The following is a 24,215-nucleotide window of genomic DNA, read 5'->3' on the forward strand; positions in this document are numbered from 1 at the left end:
TTCAGCAGAAATGTATTAGGCAGTTATGCCCTGGCTGATCATATATGATGGCTTGAGGCTTATAAAGCAGTGTCCAGTTAACAGCAGGATGGACTGTCGGAGACTGGGTGACTAACTAGTGGGGAAAGTGAGATTTTAATTGAACTTTGCAAACATGTGATGATGAAGCAACAGCCAGTTTTACGTATCCCCTCAATTTTACTTTCAACGCCTTCGTTTAGACGTAAACTCAGAGGCACACATATTTCAGAAATGTGACATGATTATGCTTATTAACATAACACTTAATTTATAATGTCAAATGGTTGTTCACGGTTTTTAAAACATCTACCAAACACACACTCGTAGTGGTAACGGCCCCCTCTGGAATGTTGTTCTTAAATGCAAGTACCAAAGTTCGACTGATTAATATATTTTAAAAATCATTTGCATCTGGCATCAGCAATAGAACACATTGTTCTCCATTTTAAAAATATTCATCTACCCTTTTGATTGGTTCAGTATGTGGTTATGTTGTTGCCTGATCATTCCTCTCTCAGTGCTATCAAGGACGTGCAAGATAATAAACCTTTTGAGAACTGCACTTGTCAAAAAATATCTTCAAACCTGGCTTGAAATAAATTGTCAAAGCTGCCACAGACAGACATAAAAACAATTTTTATCCACGAGTAGTTGCTCTACTCAACAGCCAAAAGTATGTAGCCTCCCTTTGATCTCGTATTTTGTTGGTTCACATGCTTGATCAATGGTGTTTCATCATTAATGTTTATTATTATTAATGTTTAGTGTTTTCTGAGTCATTCATAACTATCACTGTATGTCATGTTGTTACTTGTGGGCAGAGCACCAAGGCAAATTCCTTGTATGTGCATACTTGGCCAATAAACTTACTTACTTACTTACTTACTTACAATTCCATCTTCATCGCAAGCAAAGAATGCAATAGACCACGTTGGCAGAAGTGCATCTGAGGCACTATCTCACCTGGAAGGGCTGCTTTGGGTCCTGTATGGTGCTGAGGAAGGAAGTATAGGGACACGTGTTGAACCTCCTGCGGTTGCAGCAGAAAGTGCCTGGGGAGAAATGATTGGACTAAGGAATCCTGAAGAGGTAGATCCTGGGAAGGCATAAAATATCTTCAAACCTGGCTTGAAATAAATCAACATTCCATGCACCTTCATGTTGAGTTGTATCATTATAACTTTGTATTTAAGAAGTAATCAAAGTCCATTCTGCATAAAAACCGTATACTCTGCCAGACAGTGGCTGTCTCTTTTGACAGCACAGAACATAGAAAATAGAAAGTAGACAAAAATGCTGGAGAAATTCAGCAGGTGAGGCAGCATCTATGGCGTAAAGGAAATAGGTGACGTTTTGGATCGAGACCCTTCTTCAGACTATAGAAAATAGAAAGGTACAGCCCAGGAAAGGCCCTTTGGCCCACAATGTCTGTGCATCTAATCTCCTAATCTCCTTTGTCTGCACATGGTTCATATCCCTGCATTCTCTACATATCTGTGTGCCTATCAAAACGCCATTTCAATGACTCTCTCATGTCTGCCTCCACCACCAGCTCCAGCAGCTCGTTCCAGGCACCCACTGCTCACTGTGTTAAAAACTTGCCCCACAAGTCTCCTTTAAACATTGGCTCTCTCGCCTCAAAGTTAAATTCTCTAGTCTTTGATATTTTTACCCTAGGGAATAAGTTCTTAATTGTTTACTCTATCTATGCCTACATTGAGTCAATTTTAAATCAGCAAGATTAGTTGTCTGCCATTCCTTTTGCCTCGATTGAAATCTATCCATTTCTCAAATGCGATAGAATAGACATGTGCCTTTGGAGGCTCAGGTTTAGCGTGGAGGTGGAAGTGTCTCTGGGATTGGCAGAGGAGATGTTGTTTATATCAGAGAATATCCATACCTTTTTAACTTGGCTGGCTTATTACAATTTTATTTTTGAATTTACAGTCCTTTGCTTGGTATTTGATGCAATTTCAGATTTTAAACAATCAACACACAGTTGCAATTTGGAGGAGTTCGGATTTGAAAGTTAAAATGAATCATAACCAAACAAAACATTTTGTTTATGACATCTTACATGACATACTGCCATGGATATTAGGATTCACCAAGAAATACTTCTCCCCTCTAATCGGTAGAAGAAAACTAAGCCAATGATAGTAGGCATGACTGGAGGTAGATCAGCTTTTTTCATCGACTTGGGCGATGTTATATTAACCTTATCATATGGCAAAGACAAAAATAGTTGACATTCAACCATATCTCATTATTTGTATTTGGATGTGGTCTTTTGACGTCCTTCCAGAGTGATGGCAAGGTTGTTCTTGACATAGTTACAGGCGCTCACTTCAAAAGCAAGGTTATGGTTGAGCAGGTCTTTGCAATAATATCCCTGGTAAAGTTGTAAAACTTGATAGTGAATGAACTTTAGTCATAAATCCAAATCTAGGATGGGGAAGATATACAAGCAACCTCAGAAATGCAATCATTCTGAGCATCTTTAGGAAAGATGGCATCTTCTATTGTAATTATAGAGGCATCTCCTTGCTATGTGTCATAGTCATTAAGTTATATAGCATGGACAATCTTTTCAGCCAAAACCAGTCCATGCCAACCATGGTATTCTGAGTTAAGGCCCTGTCCCACTTTCCTGAGTTACTCGCGTATTCTCCCGAGTTATCCCCTTGATTCAAACTCGGAGAATGTCCGTAGCGAGTCCGTAGGAGGCCGTAGATATTCCGTAGCAGCTCGTAATGCCAGCCGTAGGTACTCGGGGCATCAGGTAAGTCGGGACGTTTTTTCAGCATGTTGAAAAATGTCCACGAGTAAAGAAAATAGCCTTGAGTACCTACGGCTGGCATCTCCGAGTTTGAATCAAGGGGAAAATTCAGAAGAATTTGTGAGTAACTCGGGAAAGTGGGACAGGGCCTTTAGTCATATTTGCTTGAATTTGGCCCATATTCCTCTAAACCTTTCCTATCCATGCACCTGTCCAAATATCTATTAAATGTTGCAATTGTACCCCCCTCTACAACTTCCTCGGGTAATTTATTCCATATACCCGCCATCTTCTCTGCAAAAAAGTTAATGTCCCTTTTAAATCTTTCCCTCGCACTTTAAACTTATGCCCTCTGAATTTAAACTACAGGACCCTGATCATCCACCTTATCAATGACCTTCATGATTTTATATACAACTATAACATTACTCCTATGCTCCAGTGAAAACACCCATGACTATAAAGCTTTTCCTTATGATCTAAATCCCACAGTCCCACAACATCCTATTAAATATTGTCTATCTTCCTATAACAGGGCAATCACAACAATATTTAAAGCGTGGTCTCACTAATGACTTGTACAGTTCTACAAAGTATTCCAACTCAGTGTCCTGACTGATGAAGGCAAGCGTGTCATATGCCTTTATCGCCACCTTGCCTACCAGCCCCACCTCATAAAGGGGACTATGTCCTTATCTAACAAGCCCTGGCTGCAACTCACTTCCCTCCAATAACAAAGATTAACACTGCTTTGTTAACTCACTGGAAACTCGAACAACTAGTCACATCTTGGAACCATTTCTTAGCAATTGTAGACATCAATAATGAGATTCATTCTCACGCTCAAACTGCCTGTGCAGTCTTTGATCAATTGACAAAAATGGGCTGTTTATCTCTAAAGTTTAAAAGTCAAAAGTCTAATCAAAACCTGGCAGCAAACATATGATCTACTGGCAGCACTGATTGCTGGTCTCCAATGTGCTTCCGAGACCTAGACTACTTACAACACTTTGGAGAGATACTACCAATGTTGCCTGAGCAGAATCCTCAAATTCTCTGGAAGGATAAGAGTCAATATATATATATATATATATATATATATATATATATATATATATATATATATATATATATACACACACATATATACACACATATATACACATACACATATGTACACACAATAAACAAACAATAGTAGTGCAATAATAACAATAATATTTTATTGTAGTTCAGAGCTTATATGAGATTGTAGTGTTTAATAGCCTCATGGCTGTAGGGAAGAAGCTGTTCCTGAACCTGGACATTACAGTTTTCTGATGGTAGGGGTGAAATGAGTGTGTGGTCAGGGTTGTGTGGGTTTCTGATGACGCTGGCAGCCTTTTTGAGGCAGCAACGATAAATCCCTTCGATGGTGGAGAGGTGAGAGCCGGTGATGCACTGGGTAGTGTTTACAATTTTTTGCAGTCTTTTTATATAAGTACTGTAGCATTGGCTATAGCATGTTAGTCAATTAGAATGCTTAGTAATTATAACCCAGCCTAAATGTAACATTCATAGTATAAGATCCTGCCCACTGCTTGCCAGTCTGAGTAGCGGTGTGAACGTGTGATGACCTGCTGTGTAGTTGATGACCTGAACAATAAGATGCTAGTGTTTCAACCCGTTTGAGTTTTGTTCAACCCGCTCTGTTCATCACTATTTATTTAGTTTACTAGTTTTTATTTGCGTTTTTTGTGTGATTTGGGAATATGGCTAGCTCTTGTCGAAAGCCTAGCCCACTTGTGTTTGATTCTGATATTGCCGAGTGATGGAGAATGTTTGAGAAAGATTACTCTCATTATTTACGCATCATTCACCGCCATGATCCCGACGATTTGAAGGCTTCGCTACTGTTGAATTTAGCGGGTCCTGAGGCTATGATCCGTGCTGACTCATTTGAATTTGCACCTGCCCAACTGGATGCGAATGGACAGGTATTGGTGCCAGCAGAATATATAGACAACTCGATGGTGTTGCTGAGAAAATTCAGAGAACTGTGTGACCTACCATCTAATAGAATGCTTGAGAGGACAAGATTTTTTGCCCGAGTGCAACAGCCTGATGAACCTGTGGAACGATTCATCAGTGACCTGAGGCACATCAGTTTTCGATACAGGTTTGGTGAAATAACAAATGAGCTTGTTCGAGATAAAATTGTGGGAGGAATGAGTGACCGAAAGCTGCAAGCTGAACTATTACGAAATGCAGACCTGACTTTAGATCAGGCTATTCATGCTTGTCGGATGGCTGAGACTGTGACGCCACTGGCTGATTATGGTAGCGCGAATGCTAATCAACAACTAAATGTGAATATGGCTAGTTACTCTCTGCAAAGATTTCTTAATGCATCCAGCAAGGTTCAGAACATGCATAACATGAGGTGCACAAACTGTAACTATTTCCACCCCAAGGGGTGCCAGTTTTGCATAGCTCATGGGTAAGTATGTCATAATTGCAAAAAACCCAACATTTGCTAATTGTTGTCGATCTAGTGGGAGTCCAAGGGCAAAGCTGCACCTGATTCAACAAGACCCGTCAGATTCAGATTCTCATGAACAAGATGAATCTTCCCACGGGAACATCTCTGATAGCTCAGACACTGAGCCTGCCGTCATTTTCCTAAACCTGCGCACCACAGGCAGTTAATGATCCTGCTGTGACCATGATGGTCAATAACAAACCGCTGATCGCCAAGGTCGATACTGGTGCCCGCGTGAACGTCATGTCACTAAAAGTGTTCAACAAGATAAGAACCACTGAGCACATGAGAAAAGACTCCTCCACTTTACATGCTTATGGAGGGGAAATTCTTCACTCACTGGGCAAAGCCGATTTGAAATGTACCATCAATGAACAGACCAAGGACTTGTTATTTTACATCATTCAGCCAAATTCTGAAACCCTGCTAGGCATTGATGCGTGCCATGACCTGGGTTTGGTCTATTTTGGGCGTGCTGTTCACAAACTCTGTTTGACCGAGGGACTACCCAAACAGGTGCTATCCAACTATAAAGATTTGTTTGACAACCAACTCAGCAAACTGCCTACAATATATAAGATCATTGTCAACCATGCAGTCCCCCCGATCGTACGTGCCCCTCACCGCGTCCCGCATGGCATGCGTGAGCAAACATGATGAACTTAAACGTATGGTCTCCATCAGGGTCCTCACTGAAGTCAGCGAGCCCTCTGATTGGGTTCCTACCATGGTTGTCTCCACAAAGAAAGGGAAGAAGTAGTTACGCATCTGCGTCAATCTTAAAGATTTGAATACAGCAATCAAACGCCAACACTATCCTATGAGGACCATCGAAGATGTTGCAGCACAAATCGGTAACACAACGGTTTTCTCAGTCTTGGATGCCAAAAACTCATTTTCGCAAATCCCGTTAGACCGTGCTTCATCGGCATTAACAACATTTGCCACCCCGTTCGGACGTTACCGGTTCCTACGAATGCCCTTTGGCATCAACTCTGCCAGCGAAGTCTTCCAGCGTGCAATGGAACAACTGTTTGCAGAATTCCCCTGTGCTATCATAGTTGACGACATTCTGGTTTATGGCCGTAATGCCACCGAGCATGATGCAAACCTACGTAAAGTACTGGACCGTGCCAGAGACATCAACTTAAAGCTGAACCCACTTAAATGCAAATTCAGGGTTCCCAAAGTCACTTACGTTGGTCACGTGTTCACTAGCAATGGACTAAAACCAGATCCATTGAAGACTGCAGCAATCAACAAGTTGCCCGTACCAACTGACGTCACCTGCCTACAACGATTTCTAGGCATGGTTAACTGCCTGGGAAAGTTCATCCCCAATCTCAGCGAACTTTCAGCCCCCCTACATCAACGAACTCGTACAGACAACACTTGGTCCTGGTACCCAAAACAACAGCGAGCTTTCAAGACTTTAAAGCTACAGCTCACTAGTGCACCGACTCTGTCTTACTTCAACCTGCCGGTTACAATCACCTGCGACGCATCCCAGTATGGACTTGGCGCTGCATACCTGCAGACCTCTTTCAACGGCGATGTTTTGCCGGTATCCAACGCTTCCAGAACACTAACGGATACCGAACAGCGCTATGCCCAGATAGAAAAAGAGCTGCTTGCCGAGGTTTTTGCCTGCTCCAAATTCAAAGACTTCATTTTTGGCAAAACCTTCATGGTAGAGACTGATCATCAACCTCTGGTTACCATACTGAGCAAGCCGATCCACGCTGGCCCAGCAAGGCTTCAACGAATGATGATGCAGCTTCAACGGTTCGACTTCCGTATTGTCTACAAAAAAGGTAAAGACATGCACATCGCAGACACTCTATCACGGGAACCACGCGCCACCAGCGAATAACATCCTTATGAACGTGAGGAATTCTCCGTTCTAAAGGTTTCCTTCGTTCCAACTGACTGCCTTCGCCGCCTCGCCGAACACACTGCCATGGATAAAACCTCCCAGCTGCTAACTTCAGTCATTAAAAGTGGCTGGCCAAACAAACAATCCAACACTCCCACCGAACCAAAACCCTATTTTCTGGTATGTGACGAGCTTGTGCTACAGGACAGAATGATTGTAAAGGGCCACAAGGCGGTCATCCCCCCTCTCTACGTAAGGAGTACTACGAGGTGATCCATGGTGGCCACCCTGGCGTTGAGGCCACCCTACAACGTGCCAAAGAAATGATGTACTGGCCCGGAATGACTAAGTACATTCGGGAAAAAATTGAGTCATGCGCTATCTGCAACATGCAAGCGCCGCACCAGCCGAAACAACCGCTGCTGTCCCAACCGGCTCCACCCCTACCATGGTCGTCTGTGGCCACAGATATTTTCGACTGGCACGGGAAACACTATCTCATGTTGGTGGATTCGTATTCGAATTGGTTTGAAATTGCTTCTCTACCAACCATCTCCTCTGAATTAGTCATCCTGAAACTTCGTCAGCATTTCTCCATATACGGCGCTCCAGCCCGCCTTCAGACTGACAACGGGACACAATTCTCCAGCCAAATGTTTAAAGACTTTGCCAAACGCTGGAACTTTAAACATGTCACCAGCAGCCCCGTGTAACCACAGTCCAACGGACTTGCCGAACGTGCTGTTCGCAGCGCTAAACAAATTATGGAACGGTCCTTCCTGGCAAAATCTGATATCTACATAGACTTACTGAGTCTGAGAAATATTGCCAGAGACGGTGTCTTGCCCAACGACTGATGTCCAGGCGGACAAGACCCCCACTGCCCGTGACTCAGGATCACCTAAAGCCTAAAGTTCTCTGCCCTGCTGTAATTCAAATGCGCGTACAGTCCAATCGAGATGCGTAGAAACGTGCCTACGACTAAACCAGCAAGCCACTCAAGCCACTAATCCAAGGCCAAGTTGTTCGTTTACAGACTAACAAAGATCATACCAAACTGGGGTTCATCCATGGCCCCGCGAAAGAACCACAATCCCACCTTGTCGATGTCGGCGGCACCATCTACAGACGCAACCATCAACACATCCTTCCAGTGAAGGAACGACGTCCGGCGCTCCAGGGTCCTGACGCTCCTCCATTGAACTTTAAAGTGATCGCTGTTCCAGTCGCACCAGTGCCTGCAGCTGCCAGTCCCTGCGTCAGTCTACCCCCTCACCCACCCCCCCCTCCCCCTTGTACCCCCGCGACGGTCTTCCCCTACAGTGTTCCCCCAGAGCCCCGTTGGTTCACCCAGACGTGCCCTTAACTTTTCCGAGGAAAAGGTTGATGAGGCAGCTCGCTAGCATACCCGGACCGGGCGGGTTAGTAAGCCACCTGATAGATACGGCGACTATGTTTAACTTCATTATTCTTAGATGTAGTGTTTTGCATTAAACAATTTGTTTACTCATCGTAGTGAAAACACTGTATCTACTTTTAATTTACAGAAGAAGAGATGTAGATTGGCTATAGCATGTTAGCCAATTAGAATGCTTAGTGATTATAACCCCGCCTAATTGTAACATTCATAGTGTAAGATCCTGTCCACTTCTTGCCAGTCTGAGTAGCAGTGTGAACGAGTGATGACCTGCTGTGTGGTTAATGACCTGAATAATAAAGATGCTTGTGTTTCAACCCGTGTGAGTTTGAGCTCTTTACAAGTACATAAGTACATAAGTTTTTATATAAGTAAATAAATCACAGTCATCTTCAAGGTTAATATTCCTACCACTGAGGCCCTAATTATACTTGCTCTGCTCTGCTGTGCAGTACAGAATAATCACCCATCCTCAAGCAGACTGCCAAAATAGACACTCTATTCTGAGTTCTCTCATAGGAAGAGATAGTTACAGAGTCATAGAGTGATAAAGTGTGGAAACTTGCCCACATCGGCCAACATGTCCCAGCTACACTGGTCCCACCTGCCAGCATTTTGCCCATATCCCTCCAAACGGATCCGATCCATGTACCTGTCCAACTGATTCTTAAATGTCCCTGCTTCAACTACATCCTCTGGCAGCTTGTTCCATACATCCACCACCCTGTGTGTGAAAAAATTACCCCTCCTATCACATCTTTTCCCCTTCACCTTAAACCTATGTCCTCTGATCATCAATTCACCTACTCTGGGCTAGAGACTCTGTGCATCTACCCGATGTATTCCTCTCATGATCTTATACACCTCTATAAGATCACCCCTCATCCTCCTGCATTCCAAGGAATAGAGTCCCAACCAACTCAACCTCTGCCTATAGCTCAGACCCTCTAGTTCTGGCAACATCTTCGTAAATCTTCTCTGTACCCTTTCCAACTTGACAATATATTTCCTATAACACAGTGCCCAGAACTGAACACAATACTCTAAATGGGGCCGCAACATCTTAGATCTTAGAATATGTGACATCTCAAAGTATCAAATACTATCTGCATTTTTATTTATCCATTTTGGAAAGGGTCAAGAGCTTCAAATTCCTGGGTGTGCACATCTCTGAAGATCTCTCCTGGTTCGAGGACACTGATGCAATAATAAAGATAGCACATCAGCGCCTTTACTTCCTGAGAACTTCTACAGGTGCACAGCAGAGAGCATGCTGACCGGTTACATCGTGGCTTGGTTCAGAAACTTGAGCGCCTAGGAGCGGAAAAGACTGCAAAAAGTAGTAAACACTGCCCAGTCCATCATCGGCTCTGATCTCCCTACCATCGAGGGGACTTATCGCAGTCACTGCCTGAAAAAGGCTGGCAGCATCATCAAGGACCCACACCATCCTGGCCACCATCTCCCCACTACCTTCAGGTTGAAGGTACAGGAGCCTGAAGACTGCAACGTCCAGGTTCAGGAATAGCTGCTTCCCCACAGCCATCAGGCTATTAAACTCAACTCAAACAAAACTCTGAACATTAATAGCCCATTATCTGTTTATTTACACTTTATCATTTTATTTATTCATGTGTGTATATATTTATATAATGGTATATGGACACACTGATCTGTTCTGTATTCATGCCTACTATATTCTGTTGTGCTGAAGCAAAGCAAGAATTTAATTGTCCTATCTGGGACACATGACAATAAACTCTCTTGAATCTTGAATCTTAAGATTTGGTGACAAGGCCAGTATTTATTGCCCATTGCTAATTGCCACAGAGAAAGCAATACTTGAACTGCCACAGTCCTTCCACAGTGCTGTTGATCAGGCGTCTGACTAGTAAACACCCACCAGAGCAGATATTTTGTGAGCTTTTGAGTACTGGAGATGGAGGCATTGCAATAGAAGTAATAATAGTCCTCTCATCCCTTTGTCAATGGCCTAATTTAGCTTTGTATTGTTTTGCACAATATTGTTTTTTTAATTATTGAATTTTTAAATTGTTATGTTACGTATTGTGTTTACAAACCTGTCATGCTGCTACAGGTAAGAATTGCATAGTTCCTTTTCGGTTCATATGACAATTAAACAATTAAACATTGAATTATTTGACCAACCAGGAAAAGTGAAGGCTGTCTGTGGCAAAGTGGAATCAAAATCAATTTACATCCCATCTAGTGCAATCCTCCAAAATCACAACAGGGATGTGTCAGGGAGGGAAGGAATTTTGGCTTAAGATTTATAGACTGGTACTAAAAGAAAAAACAGGTTAATAGGTTCATGAGTTGTGAGCAGAACAAAGTCAGCTCTAACATTAATTTTTCAAGCACCAAAATATCACATAATAATGCTTCTAGTAATAGCGTGAGATCTTCTCTTCCAAGACTGCTATTTCCTGTATGGAAATCTCTTTGAACGTTGCTCAAAAGGCTGATTCTACTGAACAATTATTTTGTTTGCAAGCAGTAACCGATTGTGCCAATGTCTCATTAAATTAAAGAATACAGCTCAGTCTAGTGCCAGAAGCCATGAAAGTAAGATAGGGTGTATCTTGCCAGGAACTTCATATTGTTAGAACTGCTTCTTATGCAAGAGTGTTGGGTACATATTTTAACTTATCTATCTATATTACTAAAAGTCTGTTCTTGACCGGTTTTGGCCATCTGTGCTGTGATTTCCGAGAGAACGCCGCCACCTACGGCCGTCATTTTTGGACACTTTGCTCAGAGCCCCCCTCCGCCGCATGTGTGCTGAGGATTTTTCCCGTTGATTATAAATGACAGAGATATTAATGTTTTTACAAAATTCCCCATTCTCTCTGCTACCCCCGCTGGCGGCAGGGGGGAGGGACTATAAAACCAGGAAGTGATGTGCCACACAGTCTCTTCAAGATGGAGTAAGGCAGAGGGTCACATTTCTCAGAGCTGTGAATAACACAGAACATATGTCTACTCAAATGTAAGTGCCCTTAGTGGTTCTAAAATGCTTGCAGAATGTGTCTATTGGTTCTAAACTTGCAAAAAAAAAGTGTCTATTGGTTCTAAAGCTTACAAAAAAATGTCTATTGGTTCTAAAGCTTGCAAAAACATGTCTATTGGTTCTAAAGCTTTCAAAAAATGTCTATTGGTTCTAAAGCTTGCAAAATGTGTCTCTATTGGTTCTAAAGATTGCAAAAAATGTCTCTGTTGGTTCTAAAGCTTGCAAAAAATGTCTAGATTAGATTAGATTATACCTTTAATAATCCTTTTCAGGAAATTACAGTGCCACGACAGCTTCAAGACAGACATAACACCACACATTTCCTCAAATGGCTTCCATACTTAACAAGTTAAAATACGTTAAAATACAAGTTAAAATACAATTAATTTTAAAAAAGTGCAGTTATTTATGCGCATTATGTAATCTTATAGCAGCTGGTAAACAGGACTTCCTATGTCTCTCAGTTTTGCACATTGGTGCAATCAGCCTCTGACTGAAGATGCTACTCTTGATCACCTTCAGGGCATGGAGTGGGTGAGTGGGGTTGGTCATTATAGAACCTAGTTTGTTCAGAGTTCTGGCCTCTGCCACCTGCTGGACCGTTCGTTGCTCAGCCCCGACCACTGAGCCGGCCTTAGTTTGTCCAGTCTGTTTTTATCCGCTATACGGGCGCCATCTCCCCAACAGGCCACAGCAAAAAACAGAGCACTGGCCACCACTGAATGGTAGACACTGCACAGTAGGGGTTGGCAGATATTAAATGACCTCAGCCTCCTTAAAAAATACAGTCGGCTTTGTCCCTTCCTGTACACCGCCTCCATATGACACTTCCAGTTCAGCTCACTATCAAGCTGCACCCCAAGGTACCTGTGATTAGCGACCACCTCCACCTCAGTGCCCTTAATGGTGATCGGCGTTGCTTGAGTCCTCCTCCTCCCCCTCCTGAAGTCCACAACTATCTCCTTTGTTTTTTTGGTGTTAAGATGGAGGTTATTGTGTGCGCTCCACTCCACAAAGTTACTTATTATGTCTCTATACTCCTCCTCATTGCCCCCTTTAATGAGGTCGACAACAGCTGTATCATCTGAAAACTTCTGCAAAAAGCAGCTGTTGGTGTTACATTGGAGATCCGCTGTGTAGATGGTAAACAGGAACGGAGCCAGCACAGTTCCTTGTGGAGCCCCTGTGCTGCTCAAGATGGTGCTCGAGACACTGTTCTGTAGGCGCACGTACTGTGGTCTGAGGGAAAGGTAATCCAAACACCACAGTACCAGTGATGGATCCACTTTCATCTTCTCCATCTTCTTCATGTCTATTGGTTCTAAAGCTTGCAAAAAAAGTGACTATTGGTTCTAAAGCTTGCAAAAAAATGTCTATTGGTTCTAAAGCTTGCAAAAAATGTCTATTGGTTCTAAAGCTTGCAAAAAGTGTCTCTATTGGTTGTAAAGCTTACAAAAAATGTCTATTGGTTCTAAAGCTTGCAAAAAAATGTCTATTGGTTCTAAAGCTTGCAATAAATGTCTATTGGTTCTAAAGTTTGCAAAAAAAGGCTATTGGTTCTAAAGTTTGCAAAAAAAGGCTATTGGTTCTAAAGTTTGCAAATAAATGTCTATTGGTTCTAAAGCTTGCAAAAAGTGTCTCTATTGGTTGTAAAGCTTGCAAAAAATATCTATTGGTTCTAAAGCTTGCAAAAAAATGTATATTGGTTCTAAAGCTTGCAAAAAATGTCTATTGGTTCTAAAGCTTGCAAAAAAAAGTGTCTATTGGTTCCAAAGCTTGCAAAACAATGTCTATTGGTTCTAAAGCTTGCAAAAAATGTCTATTGGTTCTAAAGCTTGCAAAAAGTGTCTCTATTGGTTGTAAAGCTAGCAAAAAATGTCTATTGGTTCTAAAGCTTGCAAAAAAATGTCTATTGGTTCTAAAGCTTGCAATAAATGTCTATTGGTTCTAAAGCTTGCAAAAAAATGTCTATTCGTTCTAAAGCTTGCAAAAAAAATGCCTATTGGTTCTAAAGCTTGCAAAAAAATGTCTATTGGTTCTAAAGCTTGCATAAAATGTCTATTGGTTCTAAAGCTTGCATAAAATGTCTATTGGTCCTAAAGCTAGCAAAAAGTGTCTCTATTGGTTCTAAAGCTTGCAAAATGTGTCTCTATTAGTTCTAACGCTTGCAAAAAATGTCTATTGGTTCTAAAGCTTGGGAAAAAAATGTCTATTGGTTCTAAAGCTTGCAAAACAATGTCTATTGGTTCTAAAGCTTGCAAAACAATGTCTATTGGTTCTAAAGCTTGCAAAAAATGTCTATTGGTTCTAAAGCTTGCAAAAAATGTCTATTGGTTCTAAAGCGTGGGAAAAAAGTGTCTATTGGTTCTATAGCTTGCAAAAAATGTCTATTGGTTCTAAAGCTTGTAACAATATGTCTATTTGGTTCTAAAGCTTGCAAAAATATGTCTATTGGTTCTAAAGCTTGCACAAAAATGTCTATTTGTTCTAAAGCTTGCACAAAGCGTCTATTGGTTCTAAAGCTTGCAAAAAGTGTCTATTGCTTCTAACGCTTTCAAAAAGTGTCTCAATTGCTTCTAAAGCTTGCAAAAAGTGTCTATTGCTTCTAAAGCTAGCAAAAAGTGTCTCTATTGGTTCTAAAGCTTGCAAAAAGTGTCTCTATTGGTTCTAAAGCTTGCAAAAAATGTCTATTGGTTCTAAAGCTTGCAACACAATGTCTATTGGTTCTAAAGCTTGCAAAAAATGTCTATTGGTTCTAAAGCTTGCAAAAAATGTCTATTGGTTCTAAAGCTTTCAAAAAATGTCTATTGGTTCTAAAGCTTGCAACAATATGTCTATTGGTTCTAAAGCTTGCAAAAATATGTTTATTGGTTCTAAAGCTTGCAAAAAATATGTCTATTGGTTCTAAAGCTTGCAAAAAGTGTCTATTGGTTCTAAAGCTTGCAAAAAGTGTCTCTATTCTAAAGCTTGCAAAAAGTGTCTCTATTGCTTCTAAAGCTTGCAAAAAGTGTCTATTGCTTCTAAAGCTTGCAAAAAATGTCTATTGGTTCTAAAGCTTGCAAACAATGTCTATTGGTTCTAAAGCTTGCAAAACAATGTCTATTGGTTCTAAAGCTTGCAAAACATTTACTATTGGTTTTAAAGCTTGCAAAAAAATGTCTATTGGTTCTAAAGCGTGCAATAAAATGTCTATTGGTTCTAAAGCTTGCAAAAAAATGTCTATTGGTTCTAAAGCTTGCAAAACATGTCTATTGGTTCTAAAGCTTGCAAAAAGTGTCTCTATTGGTTCTAAAGCTTGCAAATAAAATGTCTATTGGTTCTAAAATGGTTCATACTAGCGCTCCAGAAAGCCCCCCCCCCCCCGGTTGGCTTGGCTTGGGTGTGTCTTGAAATTGAAAGGCACTACTTACTGCAAATGGTGGCATGCAGTTGAAAGGCACTACTTACTGCAAATGGTGGATTGGGTGCTTTGGCTTGAAGTTGAAAGGCACTACTTACTGCAAATGGTGGCTTGGGAGCTTTGACTTGAAGTTGAAAGGCACTACTTCCTGGAAATGGGGGGCGTGGGTGTGGCTTGAAGTTGAAAGGCACTACTTACTGCAAATGGGGGGGGCGTGAGTGCATTGGCTTGAAGTTGAAAGGCATTACTTACTGCAAATGGTGGCATGAAGTTGAAAGGCACTACTTACTGCAAATGGTGGCTTGGGTGCTTTAGCTTGAAGTTGAAATCACTACTTACTGCAAATGGTGGCTTGGGAGCTTTGGTTTGAAGTTGAAAGGCACTATTACTGCAAATGGTGGCTTGGTTACTTTGGCTTGAAGTTGAAAGGCACTACTTACAGCAAATGGTGGCTTGGTTGCTTTGGCTTGAAGTTGAAAGACACCACTTACTGCAAATGATGGCTTGGGTGTGGCTTGAAGTTTGAAGACACCACTTACTGCAAATGGTGGCTTGGGAGCTTTGAAGTTGAAAGGCACTACTTACTGCAAATGATGGCTTGGGTGTGGCTTGGGTGTGGCTTGAAGTTGAAAGACACCACACTGCAAATGATGGCTTGGGTGTGGCTTGGGAGCTTTGGCTTGAAGTTGAAAGGCACTACTTACTGCAAATGATGGCTTGGGAGCTTTGACTTGAAGTTGAAAGGCACCTCTTACTGCTAATGGAGGCTTGGGTGTGGCTTGGGTTTGGTTTGAAGTTGAAAGGCACTACTTACTGCAAATGGTGGCTTGGATGAAATGGCTTGAAGTTAAAAGGCATTACTTACTGCAAATGGTGGCTTGGATGCATTGGCTTGAAGTTAAAAGGCACCACTTACTGCACTGTATATTGATTTTAGATAAAACGCTACCACTTACGGCTGTGATGTTTGGCCATCTTACTCAGTCCCCCTTCCGCTGAGCAGGTGCAGAGAATTCTTCCCATCAATGAAAAATAAAAGTGTTATTAGTTTTTTTTTAAATGTTGAGAATCTCTCTCCTGTCAATCACTCCATGAAAGCCACACCTTTTCCGGTGGGGGGGGGGGAGGTGTTATAAAACCCGGAAATGTGGGTGTGGCTCAGTCTCTGCAAGATGGAGGAGGGAGAGGTCACGACTCGCTGTCTTTAGTGGCTTTGCACCCTATTTCAAATGGTATGAAACTGCACTTGAATTTGGTGGCCTTGCACCCTGCTAGAAGTGGTAAGAAACTGTACTTGAATTTGGTGGCTTTATACCCTGCTTGAAATAGAATTTCAAGGATTAGCCGTGAGTCAACTACCAGCCCACCAGCTGTGAGTGAGTGAGTTGCCAGCGCAACAGGCTTGATTGACTGAGACGCCAGCCCAAGAATCCATTTGGCGCACAATTTGTATAATAGCCCTCTGGAAGCCAGTCCCTTCAGCCCACAACACCCATACTAGCGCTCCAGAAAGCCCCCCCCCCCCCCCCAACTGGCCACCAATATTAGAATTGGTGGAGAGGTGGAGTATTGCGTTGGATGACCAGCCCTCCTGTGTGATGCTGGGACCCAACGGGTCCCACTCATTCTAGTAACATTATAAATTTTAGTAGAATTTTGTTTTGCTTGAAATCAGGAAATTTCTTTCACTTTAACCAATATTGGCTCCTTCTCTATCTGCGATCACTTCCCTGGTGACAGATGGTTTGTTCCTACTAGTCATTAACTTCTCTGTTTCACTTTTAAAACTTACTCTAATGTTGGTTCTCAATGGACTAATATCTGGAATTAGTTATTTAAGTCATTAGGAAAATTAATTCAAGGAATTAATATCCGTTTGAATTTTTCTAGGGGTTTGTTTTGTCTCATTTTACATTAAGATTTCCTCTCCCATTGTCAGTCAATATTTTACAAATGGCTAATTGTTTATTCCTAACTTACATTTAGTCCATTCTTTTACAGAATTAAATAACTTTAATTTTATATTTCTCTCCTATAGAAATACAGAACCACATATATGTCTCTGTTTTATGTATATGAAGATAGTAAAGGCCCCAGACCATTGTCATTGAAGGAGGGCGGAAGCTTCCAGGACAACCATCCTCAACAGTGGCAGGGGCCCTGCAAGTACACCAAAAACAAGAAAGATATTCAGCCAGAAATGCAGTGAATGGCCCATCTTGGCTTCCTCTTGAGAAGTCAAGGTGGATCATCACAGAAGGCAGCCAATTCAGTTCACCCCACATAACATCAAGGTACAGCCATGAGCATTGGTTGTAACAGTAGCTATGGGATCAAATCATAACCTGGTTGTCACACTGCAGACCTGCACTTCAGAACTAACTGCATCTCCAGACAAATTGTCTAATACTGTCACAATGTGGCTTTTGTTCAGTAATATCAAGTAATTGTTCAAATAATATGAAAATCGCCCAGATATATCCCTTTCATAAGGAACAGGAGTAATCCAAATTGGTTACAATTACACAAACATCCAACACTCAATTGTCAGTGAAATGATAGTAGTTATTATCAAAGATACTATCAACAAAGCTATGATTGGTTTTAAGTGACAGCTATTAATTGGATCTATTAACGTGCTCAACAATACCTAGTTTAGGATTTACCAAGACTACTCAGCTCCAGATCTGAACAGAATCTTCAGAGATTAAAGAGCTAATTTCCAGAGGGGAGATGAGAATTGGTGTACGTGACACAAAACATCATTTCAACAATTGTGGTATCAAGAGCCTAGGTTGAATTGAAGTCAATGGACATCAAGAGGAAAATACTCCAGTGGTGGGTGTCACACTAAACAACAATGGATGTGGCAGTTGGAGTCAATTATCTCAGCCTCAGGACATCACTGCAGATGTTCTTCAGGGAGTTCCCAAGGTTCAAGCATTTTTAGCTGCTTCATCGATGAACGCCCATCTTTCACGTCAGACTTGATGATATTTACTGATAATTTAGCAATATTCAATTCCAATCAACAACAATTCAGCAAATGAAATAATTGCTGCAATATCTAAATGTTTTGGTGTGAGCTGCAGTAACTTTTATATCCTAAAAGTGCCAAACAGTGACAATTTGTGGTTAAGGAGACTAATCTGTGGTAATTGATGACATATTACTTTCCCACAGATTATTCTCCTTTACCTTCAGATTCACTGGTTTTTTTTGCACTTTTATGGCAATTTATGACATTTTAATAACAATTGATCATTTACCATTTATCTATTGAATTACTATCGTAAGGCCCCACTGATATCCAGGGGAGGTGACCAGTGACCACATTCATCTAGACCAGCCATAAAATTACTGTGGCTGCAAGTCAGAAGGATATCCAAATGGCTTTCAGCATTTGACATTACACAATGAAAAGCATGAAATTACCTCTATAAAGCTCAACGCCAAGCAGAAGAAGGCAGCTTTACTGGCACCTGGTCTACTCCAGTTTACCACAGAGCAACATAGAAACATAGAAACATAGAAAGTAGGTGCGAGAGTAGACCACCAGGTCCGTCGAGCCCGCACCGCCATTCGCTCATGGCTGAACACTAAACAGACACACTTACCCACAAACAGTAGACACAAGACACAGAACACAAGACATTACCCTCCCCTTTATACCGCTATCACCCCTCTCCACCCCAAGAACCTCGCGATCTCCTGGGGGAGGCAAAAAAACGGATAAAAACCCAGGTCCAATTCGGGAAAAAAATCCGGGAAATTCCTCTCCGACCCCAATCCAGGCGATCGACACTTGTCCAGGAGATCACTCAGGTCTTACTATACTAACCATACCTAGGTCCATATCCCTGCCCTCTCCCCGTAGCCCCTTATCCCCTTGGCAGCTAAAAAACCATCTATTTTAGTCTTAAATATATTTAAAGTTTCTGCTTCCACTGCTCCCTGGGGCAGTGAATTCCATAAATTAACCACCCTCTGGGTGAAGAAGTTCTTCCTCATCTCAGTTTTAAAAGAGCCCCCCCTTATTCTGCAACTATGTCCCCTAGTTCTAGTTTCCCCGATCATTGGGAACATCCTCGGTGCATCCACCCGATCAAGGCCCCTCACGATCTTATATGTTTCAATGAGATCGCCTCTCATTCTTCTAAACTCCAAAGAGTAGAGTTCCAGCCTACTTAACCTTTCCTCATATGTCAATCCCCTCATTGCAGGAATTAATCTTGTAAACCTTCGCTGCACTGCCTCCAGGGCTAGTACATCCTTTCTTAAGTATGGACCCCAGAACTGTACACAGTATTCCAAATGTGGTCTCACTAATACTGTGTACAGCTGCAGCAAGACCTCCGTGTTTTTATACTCAATCCCCCTAGCAATAAAGGCCAAAACTCCATTGGCCTTCCTGATTGCTTGCTGCACCTGCATACTAACTTTTAGTGATTCATGTACTAATACCCCTAGATCCCTTTGCGTTGCATTACAACGCAGCTCCTCCTCATTTAGAAAATAACTTGCCCTATCATTTTTTTTCCCAAAGTGAATGACTTCACATTTATTAGTATTAAATTTCATCTGCCAAGTTGTTGCCCACTCACCTAGCTTATCTATATCCTTTTGCAGACTCTTCCTATCCTCCTCATCCCCTACTTTTCCTCCCATTTTTGTATCGTCCGCAAATTTTGATATATTACACTTGGTTCCCTCCTCCAAATCATTTATATAAATTGTGAACAACTGGGGTCCCAGCACCGACCCTTGCGGAACCCCGCTAGTTACCGGTTGCCATCCCGAGTATGAACCATTTATCCCCACTCTCTGCTTCCTATTTGTTAGCCAATCCTCTACCCATGCTAATATATTACCCCCAATCCCATAATTTTTTATTTTTAGCAATAGTCTCTTATGTGGCACCTTGTCAAAAGCCTTTTGGAAGTCCAAGTATACCACATCCACCGGTTCCCCTTTATCCACCCGGGTTGTTACTTCCTCAAAGAATTCGAGCAGATTCGTTAAACAGGACTTCCCCTTCACAAAACCATGCTGGTTCTGTCCGATGAAGTCATGTTTATCCAAGTGCCCCGTTAGTGTTTCTTTAATAATTGTCTCTAACATTTTACCCACCACCGATGTTAGACTAACCGGTCTATAGTTACCCGCCTTCTGTTTACTTCCTTTTTTAAATATAGGTGTTACATTGGCCATTTTCCAATCCACTGGGACCGTTCCTGCCTCCAGGGAGTTTTGGAAAATTATCACCAATGCATCCACAATCCCCACCGCTATCTCCCTCAAGACCCTTGGATGTAATCCATCAGGCCCAGGGGATTTATCCTCCTTCAGTCTCATTAATTTCCCTAATACCACCTCCTTGGTGATCTTAATAGTATTTAGCTCCTCCATTCCTACCGCCCCCTGTTTATCCAGCGTTGGAATATTTTTTGTGTCTTCTATGGTGAAGACTGATACAAAATACTCGTTTAATGCCTTTGCCATTTCCATGTTCCCCACCAACAACTCTCCAGTCTCACCCTCCAATGGACCAACGTTCACCTTAGCCACCCTTTTTCTTTTTATATAGCTATAAAAACTCTTACTATTAGTTTTTATGTTGTTCGCTAAATTCCTTTCATAGTCTATTTTCCCCGTCTTAATTAATCTCTTAGTTATTTTTTGCTGACCTTTAAATGCTTCCCAATCCTCTACCCTCCCACTATCTCTGGCTACCTTATATGCCCTTGCCTTCAGCCGAATACTATCCTTTATAGTTTTACTGAGCCATGGCTGACTGTTCTTACCCTTACCCCTTTTTTTCTTCATAGGAATAAATTTTTCTTGAAGGTTATACAGTATACCCTTAAACGTACACCACTGCTCATGTACCGTCTTATTCTTGAGTCTGCTATCCCAGTCAACTTTGATCAGCTCAGTCCTCATACCTTCATAATCCCCCTTATTTAGACTAAGCACCCTAGCCTGAGTTTCAACCTGCTCCCCTTCTATTTGAATATGGAATTCGACCATATTGTGGTCACTTGTTCCCAACGAGTCCCTAACTATGACATTTTTAATTAATCCTGCTTCATTACACAGGACCAGATCCAAGATTGCCTCCCCCCTTGTCGGTTCGGTAACATACTGTTCTAGGAACCCGTCTCTAATACATTCTATAAACTCTTCCTCTAGTCTACCCTGCCCAGTTTGGTTTGCCCAATTAATATGAAAATTGAAGTCCCCCATGATTACAGCAGTTCCCTTTTTACATGCGTCAACTATTTGCAGATTTATGTTCTGACTAACAGCGTCACAGCTATTTGGAGGTCTATAAATTACACCCACTAGTGTTTTTTTCCCCTTATTATTCTCTATCTGTACCCAAGCTGTTTCACTATCCTGATCCTTCAACGCAATATCCTTCCTCTCTATTGCCGTTATTCCCTCCCTTATTAAAAGGGCCACCCCTCCTCCCTTTCTTTCCTGTCTATCTTTCCTAATTGTCGAGTACCCCTCTATATTTAACTCCCAGTCCTGATCTCCTTGCAGCCATGTCTCCGTAATGGCCACGATATCATAACTATATATACTTAATTGCACCGTTAATTCATTTATCTTATTACGAATACTCCGTGCATTTAGATAAAGCACTTTCAGATGATTTTTACTACCCTTCCTTTCCGTTTTTGCCCCTTTTACATCTAGATCTTTATCTTCACAAATTCCGTCTCCTGTCACATTTTGAATTTCCGCTTCCCCACTGATACCCTGCTCTATTTCCTCTACCCCTGCCGTTATTACCCCCCTTGATACCTCCCCCCCGCTACTTAGGTTAAAGACCTCTCTACTGCCCTAGTTATATGATTTGCCAGGACCCCAGTCCCAGCACCGTTCAGGTGAAGTCCGTCCTTACAGAACAGATCCCCCCTGTCCCAGTACAGGTGCCAGTGGCCCAAGAAACCAAACCCATTTTTCCCACACCAGTCTTTGAGCCACGCATTTAGCTTTTTAATTTTACGTACCCTCGCCGATTTGGCCCGTGGCTCAGGTAGCAATCCGGAGATCAGTACCCTCGAGGTTCTGCTTTTTAATTTATTCCCTAACTGCTCAAACTCCTTCAGCAGATCCTCCTTCCTCGTCCTTCCTATGTCATTGGTCCCCACATGGACCACGACCACTGGATCCTCCCCCTCCCACTGCAAATTTCTCTCCAGCATCGCAGAGATATCCTTAACCCTAGCACCGGGTAGGCAACACAGCCTTCGGGACATGTTCTGCTGGCCGCAGAGAACCTTATCTACCCCCCGAATAATACTATCCCCTATCACTACGGCATTTCTTCTAACTCCCCCCTCTTGAATGGCCTCCTGATCCATGGTGCTGCAGCCAGGTTGCTCATCCCTCCCACAGCCCCTGATCCCGTCCTTACATTGAGTAAGAGCCTCGGTCATGCTCGTCAGGGACAAGGGCTGTGGCTCCTGCCGCATCTCCTCCTGGTTCCCCCTACCTGCCTCGCTTATGGCCACACCTTCCTTTCCTTGCTCACTGCCTACTGAATTAGTTAAACTGGTCGGTGTGACCATCCCCTGGCACAAAACATCCAGGTAATACTCCCCCTCCCTGATGTACCGCAGCGTATGAAGTTGGGTCTCCAGCTCATCAATGCGGAGCTGGAGTTCCTCTAGCCTCAAACACTTACTGCAGCTGTAGGGATCTTCTACATCAATGGTGTCGACAAATTCCCACATCTCGCAGTATTGGCACATCTCCTGACCGCCCATCTTATATAGGTAATTAACTGGTCCTGTTTAAGAATCCCCTACTGTATTGATACACCCCTTATTTATATAATCCTACCTCCTATAAATGGGAAAGTACTCACCCCAGCCGTAAATTACCTACTGGTTTGGCTGTCTAGTGGTAATTCCGTCCGCTCTTCCTGTCTGGTCCACTGCTCCCTTGCAGTGCGAGGCAAACCTCTTTGCCTCTGTTAGTCTCTGTTAGTCTCTCGAGCCGCGGCTCCGTCCGTCCTCCCTCGGCGACAGCACCTGTGGCACCGCGGTCGTGACGTCCCTTCCGTTCCTGCAGAGCCTTCCTGTCCTGGGCGGAGTCTGCAGCTAACTGTGTGCTCACGTCCGTTAAATCAAACGAACCTTGCTACTGCACACCCCAGGCGAATGGTGAGAAAGGCTGTAGATAGAGTTGGTCTTGGCATCATGTTCAGCACAGACATTGTGGGTTCTAGGACGTTCCTGTGCTGTACTGTTTTATGTTCTACATTCTATGTTTAAATAATGCAATTTATTTAAATTACTGAGCAAAACACAAAGTGCTGGAGGAACTCAGCGAGTCAGGTAGCATCTGTGGAGAGGATGGATATATAATGTTTAAGGTTGGATCATTGAAGGGTCTGTGAAAACGATGCCATCTGAATATCTATCTATATTACTAAAAGTCTGTTCTTGACCGGTTTTGGCCATCTGTGCTGCGATTTCCGAGCGAACACCGCAACCTATGGCCATCATTTTTGGCCACCCTGCTCAGAGCCCCCCTCCGCCGCATGTGTGCCGAGGATTTTTCCCGTCGATTAAAAATGACAGAGATATTAATGTTTTTACAAAATTCTCCATTCTCTCTGCTACCCCCGCTGGCGGCAGGGGGGAGGGACTATAACACCAGGAAGTGGTGTGCCACACAGTCTCTTCAAGATGGAGGAAGGCAGAGGGTCACATTTCTCTCAGCTGTGAATAACACTGAACACATGTCTACTCAAATGTAAGTGCCCTTAGTGGTTCTAAAATGCTTGCAAAATGTGTATATTGGTTCTAAACTTGCAAAAAAGAGTCTATTGGTTCTAAAGCTTGCAAAAAGTTTCTCTATTGGTTCTAAAGCTTGCAAAAAAATGTATATTGGTTCTAAAGCTTGCAAAAAATGTCTATTGGTTCTAAAGCTTGCAAAAAAGTGTCTATTGGTTCTAAACTTTGCAAAAATGTCTATTGGTTCTAAATATTGCAAAAAAATGTCTATTGGCTGTAAAGCTTGCAAAAAAAGTCTATTGATTCTAAAGCTTGCATAAAGTGTCTATTGGTTCTAAAGCTTGCAAAAAGTGTCTATTGGTTCTAAAGCTGGCAAAAATATGTCTATTGGTTCTAAAGCTTGCAGAAAAAATG

The 24,215-nt window shown here is 42.3% G+C and overlaps 1 long non-coding RNA gene across 1 annotated transcript; it reads left to right on the forward strand.

The window, feature by feature from the left end:
• The first annotated feature begins 8,045 nt into the window (after positions 1-8,045).
• On the forward strand, positions 8,046-22,740 carry LOC116972831. Its single transcript, XR_004411904.1, has 3 exons — positions 8,046-8,083; positions 16,515-16,517; positions 22,731-22,740. It is a non-coding gene; the product is annotated as an uncharacterized LOC116972831 (long non-coding RNA).
• Positions 22,741-24,215: the final 1,475 nt, after the last annotated feature.

This window comes from Amblyraja radiata, chromosome 5, assembly GCF_010909765.2.
Source record: "Amblyraja radiata isolate CabotCenter1 chromosome 5, sAmbRad1.1.pri, whole genome shotgun sequence".
In the NCBI taxonomy this organism is placed as follows: Eukaryota; Metazoa; Chordata; class Chondrichthyes; order Rajiformes; family Rajidae; genus Amblyraja; species Amblyraja radiata.